The sequence below is a fragment of the Lolium perenne genome, chromosome 2 (genome assembly GCF_019359855.2).
Source record: "Lolium perenne isolate Kyuss_39 chromosome 2, Kyuss_2.0, whole genome shotgun sequence".
NCBI lineage: Eukaryota > Viridiplantae > Streptophyta > Magnoliopsida > Poales > Poaceae > Lolium > Lolium perenne.
Window position 1 is genome coordinate 82,315,888 of NC_067245.2, and position 6,345 is coordinate 82,322,232.

Genomic DNA, 6,345 nt, shown 5'->3' on the forward strand with positions numbered 1-6,345 from the left:
GTTGATGGCGGCAAAGTGTAGTGCGGCGCAACACCAGGGATTCCGGCTCCAACGTGGAACCTGCAGAACACAACCAAATTACTTTGCCCCAACGTGACAGTGAGGTTGTCAATCTCACCGGCTTGCTGTAACAAAGGATTAGATGTATAGTGTGGATGATGATCTTTGCAGAAAACAGTAGAGCGAATATTGCAGTAGATTGTATTCGATGTAAAGAATGGACCGGGGTCCACAGTTCACTAGTGGTGTCTCTCCCATAAGATAAATAATATGTTGGGTGAACAAATTACAGTTGGGCAATTGACAAATAAAGAGGGCATGACCATGCACATACATGTTATGATGAGTATTGTGAGATTTAATTGGGCATTACGTCAAAGTACATAGACCGCTATCCAGCATGCATCTATGCCTAAAAATTCCACCTTCAGGTTATCATCCGAACCCCCTCCAGTATTAAGTTGCAAACAACAGACAATTGCATTAAGTATGGTGCGTAATGTAATCAACAAATAAATCCTTAGACATAGCATTGATGTTTTATCCCTAGTGGCAACAGCACATCCACAACCTTAGAACTTTCTCACATCGTCCCCATTTAATGGAGGCATGAACCCACTATCGAGCATAAATACTCCCTCTTGGAGTTACAAGTAACGACTTGGCCAGAGCCTCTACTAATAACGGAGAGCATGCAAGATCATAAACAACACATAGATAATAGATTGATAATCAACATAGCATAGTATTCATTATTCATCGGATCCCAACAAACGCAACATCTAGCATTACAAATAGATGATCTTGATCATGTTAGGCAGCTCACAAGATCCAACAATGATAGCACAATTAGGAAAATACGACCATCTAGCTACTGCTGTGGACCCATAGTCCAGGGGTGAACTACTCACACATCACTCCGGAGGCGACCATGGCGGTGAAGAGTCCTCCGGGAGATGATTCCCCTCTTCGGCAGGGTGCCGGAGGCGATCTCCTGAATCCCCCGAGATGGGATTGGCGGCGGCGGCGTCTCTGGAAGGTTTTCCGTATCGTGGCTCTCGGTACTGGGGTATTCGCGACGAAGACTTTAAGTAGGCGGAAGGGCGGAGTCGGAGGGCTGACGAGGGGGCCACACGCTAGGGCCGCGCGGGCCCCCCTTGGGCCGCGCCGCCCTAGTGTGGCGGCGCCTCGTCGCCCCACTTCGGTTCCCTTTCGGTGTTCTGGAAGCTTCGTGGAAAAATAGGCCCCTGGGCGTTGATTTCGTCCAATTCCGAGAATATTTCCTTACTAGGATTTCTGAAACCAAAAACAGCAGAAAACAACAACTGGCTCTTCGGCATCCCGTTAATAGGTTAGTGCCGGAAAATGCATAAATATGACATAAAGTATGTATAAAACATGTGTGTATCATCATAAAACAAGCATGGAACATAAGAAATTATCGATACGTTGGAGACGTATCAGCATCCCCAAGCTTAGTTCCTACTCGTCCCGAGTAGGTAAACGATAACAAAGATAATTTCTGAAGTGACATGCCATCGTAATCTTGATCAATACTATTGTAAGCACATGTAATGAATGCAGCGATTCGAAGCAATGGTAAATACAATGAGTAAACAATTGAATCATAGTACTTTCAAGACAAGCACCAATAAGTCTTGCATAAGAGTTAACTCATAAAGCAATAAATTCAAAGTAAAGGCATTGAAGCAACACAAAGGAAGATTAAGTTTCAGCGGTTGCTTTCAACTTGTAACATGTATATCTCATGGATATTGTCAACATAAAGTAATATAACAAGTGCAATATGCAAGTATGTAGGAATCAATGCACAGTTAACACAAGTGTTTGCTTCTAGAACAGAAGGAGATGGGTAAACTGACTCAACATAAAAGTAGAAGAATGGCCCTTCGCAGAGGGAAGCATTGATTGCTATATTTGTGCTAGAGCTTTTATCTCTACTATATAAAAAGGTGGAACTGGTTCTGTTTCCTCCGGTCAGAGATTTCGTCCTACATATTTTCATCTGACTATTTTACCCTCCCACCAAATCGCATAATACGCACGTATGCCATGTTACTGGGTCAAACGAAACCCTCCTCGGCTCGAAAACCATTCTCGCTTGGCTTCCCACCGAGGAGAAAACCCTAAATCTCCCAACGCCCACAACGAAATCCCCACCACCCCCCTCCCGCTCGCCACCGCGCCACGCACCGCCTATCTCTTTTCATCTCCCGAAGCTGGGCACCGACGAGCTCCGACGGTCCGGATCAAGATCTCTCCCCAGTCAGCTCATCGCGGCGGCGCAGGTACGAGATGCCGTTTCTCTTCCGCGCTTCCGCGCTAGGGCTCTGTACAGCCTCGCCGTCGATGGTAACAACCGAGTGGCAAAGACGTGCTTGCCGCGCGCACGTAACACGGCCAGCCGATCTGCTGCGAATTGGCGAACGATTTGGCATCTCCAATCGATCTCACTCTCATGCGTCACGCATAAACTGAGCCTAAGGTACGTATTCCCTGGAGATGCACTGATTCGGCTAGCCGATCTGTTGCGAATTGGCATGCCATTTCTCTTTGGTTTTGGAGAAAGTGACCACCGGCAGCAAATCTTCCAATTTTCCATGTTATAGTGGGAGTAGTTTAAATTTAATGTACAATTCAGCCACACAAATAATGTGCCATTAGATCCGATGCTTCTCACTTATATTTCTGTGTATTGATTTAATTGGCAGTGGTGTTCTCGTCAAGAAATTAATTCGGGCAATGGTGTTGAGAAAAGGAGGAAAGCCGTTGATATGACAAAAGAAGCAGGAAAGCAATGCTATTGTCTTCATGCCTGGTGGGGTTGTTGGAGTGAAAACTAAGATCGAGGGGACAGATGGTTCATATGTAAGCATCACCGGTCTGGATTGATTCCTCTATCTGAATTTGTTGACACCAGTTGTCACCCGAGACTGAACTCAGCTGCATATTTAGGTGATGATTAAACTATGTTGAAGGTGTGTGTATTAGTACCTTCCAAATATTTTACGATATATGCCCTGGCACATGTATTACATGAATATTATCCCTTTGAGATGGAAACAAATATGCCTCGTTGTATTCATTCTTCAGCTCTCACAAGGTTAACATTGTCCCCTTTGCATGCAGCTTATTGAATAGCACTTGCCAATCCTGTGTTTAGGTGTTTCTACATGAAAGGGTGGTCATTTCTTGGTTCTCATGTTATTATGTTGATAGATATCATATCAAAAGCTGCATTCCCGTTCATCATTGCTTCCTGAAAATTAAGTTAGTTAGATATAATATAACAAATTTTATTCTGATCATCAAGCATGCCGGTCACTTGAAAGTCAAGTTTTATTACCTTAAATGCAACGGGTGCCCCGAGTGCGTAGAAAGGGCAGCTTAGTGATTACTATATTAATATGCCAGGATACATTCCCTGACTATAATTTTTCTTATAAATGTATAATCTGAGGGAACACATCTTGATACCACTTACTATGTTAGTAATGGAGAAGATAATTGTTGTGTGTAGGATATAGGCAATTTCTGAGTTGTTCTTACTTTAGCCTGATAATCTGTATGGTCAATACCCGAATGTTTGAAGCCTTTTCGTGAAAAAATAGATATGCGGCAAAGATGCTAAATATGGAGTGCTACACAATTTGTAGTGTGTGGTGCCTTAATAATAGTGGTTGACAGTGTGTTTATGTAAGGCGTGTTCGTTGTCATGTGTACATGGAGTGGTTGATTGAGAGCGTGGTTATAAGTCCAGAGAGTTGTAGCTGATCTTCTTATCGCTGATTGATGAACTAAAATGTAATCATCTGATCAGGTTTACTGCGACTCGCAAGATGTAGCATGTCAGCGGCGAGGAGGACCAAGCGAGAAGTGGACCGTCAGTCTTCAAGTTGAATGTAGTCCTTGGCATCGAGAAGATGACACTCAAGCCTTGTTTGCACAATAGGTATACCAATGATCTTTATGGTGGCTAGGTTTTGACATGTGTACGATTGTGGATGGCTCTTATTTATGATTCAACCCAATGTTTGACAAGGTTGCAGTTTTCAAACTAAGAGCAGTAAATAATTCTTCTTATACTATGGCACCCATTGCATGAGTGTCTGATCCAGATTTAATTGATTGCTCTTCAAGAAGTAGTGAAGCAAATGCTAAGAAAGTATATTCAACTTTATTGTTGTATTCCACTGTTATTCTTTGTTAGCACATCCATACTTTATATATTGCTCAAATGCAGAATTGTCTGTATTTTTAAACACGGATTAATATGAGTAAAAACATTGACGGGTGGAGTGACACCACAATGCCTATGAAGCAAGAGGTGTACATAGACAAGGAAGGAGGTGGTGCATTAAAATGGCAAATGGTGTATCTTGTTTGCACTATATGGAGATAATTAATTATAGGTAATAGAGTGCTCTTTCAAGATCTTAGTTCTTTCTTACAATTTTGTCGGCTGTTTCTTGCAGTTTTGTCGGCTGCTTGCTCATCTATATATCTTTGTTTTGCATAAGGTGTGCTTTATAGATCTTCTTTTCCTTTTGATAAGTTGTCCTCATTTGGTTTCCTGACTATTTAGTCTGGAAGTTTTCTAGCACATGCGACCATGGTAGGAGAGAACCAAGGATACATTTTATAAAGTTTGTATTTTTACTTCCTTTTCTTTTCATGTTTATGCGCAGAAAGGGGAGGTTCAGGACGTGCAGCATGGCGGCAGAGCAAGCCGTGCATGGGGAATCAGGAGAAGAACAAAACAAGTCATGGGAACGCTCCTTCACCTCCAGATCTTTGTCCTTGGTGAGTCCCTTAGCAATTTCTAGCTATTGCTTCTCAGGTATTTTTGGAATAGGGTGAATCACCGCTATTGTCTTGTGCTACTGTATTTGGTAATATATCAAACTTAAAGTTATACATCCTCATCAGTTGCCAGCATTCATCAGGAGCATGACTCCTGAAACATCTTTTGATTGTTTTTGAACCATTAGTCACCAAGTTCTTTTCCTTGCATCACGTGGAGGTATAAGTACTGTTCTCATTGAGTTCTATATAAGTGAACATTATTGGTGTTCAATCATACATCTGCTAAGCTGCTTTATGCGAATAATATTGTGTTTAGCATTCTCACTATTGGATGCCTTTCAGTACAGAACTTCTAGCTGTGATAGATAAAAGGGTGATTCTTCTCTGGTGTTTGGTTACAAAGATGGAAGCTATCTACCAAGTCCAAGAAGTATGGTTGGGTGTATCGATGCAGTTCTCATAATAGTAGAAGATTTGGAGGTCTATGATATGTACATTGATCTGAAAGCAGGTAATTAAATTAGTCACTCTCACAAATTTTGTACCTTACGAATTTATCATTCTTTACTCCATTTTTGTATACATGTTGTGCTGGAAATTGAGTGGAAGGTGTTAGTTATAAGAAGTCAAACAAATATATGTGAGATTTTGTGACTCAGTTTGAGTGCATAGCCTTCAACCTGTTCATCTTTTCTCACCTGACTGGTACATGTGGAGTAGGAGTTATAGCAAAGGAAAGAGCTACATTTATGAGACGCTTCCCGCAATACATTGTAGTGCTTCTTAAACCCTGAATTAAGTAGGTGTTGTACCATAAGTTCTGAAGAATTAATGGGTTTGCCCTACTAGCTAGCAATAAATTTACGTGCAAATCGAAGATCCCATTGCGAGTGAAGTCCTTCTTGGGGCTGTTCTAAGATGTTCTGTTAGAAGTCAGGTATTTATGGAAAACCGTCAGTTGTGCGACTGGATTTAAGTGCCAGTTCGATAATTCCCAACAATGTTTGGTGGATTGGTTAAAAACTTTCAATAGGAAAAAAGAGAAACTGGTGACTGTGGGGATAACTGCTATGTTTCGGGGTATTTGGAAAGCAAGAAACATGGTCTGATTTGTTAATAAATGGCCATCTGAGCTTATAGAAATGATGAATATGATATGTTTTTTTGGATTAAATGGTGGGCAAATCCGCAGGTAGCAAAGCTGAACAACTGGGCACAAAGGTTGTGGAGCAAGTCACCGTGTGAAATCTTCACAGCAAGTTGAAGCTGCCCCCCTTGGAGACCAAGGCTGGGAGAATAGGTCAAAAGGAGGGTGAAAATTTTGGAGTTGTGTAAAAAGAGGCCAAATAAAGGATATGTGGTTCATCGTTGCTTGGTCAAGAAGATGTCGGGTTCTAGACATTTACTTCTGGCAGTTTGCTTGGTTGTGGCATGTAGAAGTGTCATGTTTGGTTCTCTTTTAGGTGTAGCCTGTTTTGAAACTATAGTAACTTAGTTTTCTTTTTTTGTTGCGTTGAT

The 6,345-nt window shown here is 41.7% G+C and overlaps 1 long non-coding RNA gene across 2 annotated transcripts; it reads left to right on the plus strand.

The window, feature by feature from the left end:
- The first annotated feature begins 4,713 nt into the window (after positions 1 to 4,713).
- On the plus strand, positions 4,714 to 6,059 carry LOC127333098 (uncharacterized). Of its 2 annotated transcripts, none has more exons than XR_007870968.2 (3): positions 4,714 to 4,824; positions 5,170 to 5,338; positions 6,020 to 6,059. It is a non-coding gene; the product is annotated as an uncharacterized lncRNA (long non-coding RNA). The 2 variants fall into 2 exon arrangements; XR_007870967.2 differs by having other exon boundaries at positions 5,175 to 5,338.
- Positions 6,060 to 6,345: the final 286 nt, after the last annotated feature.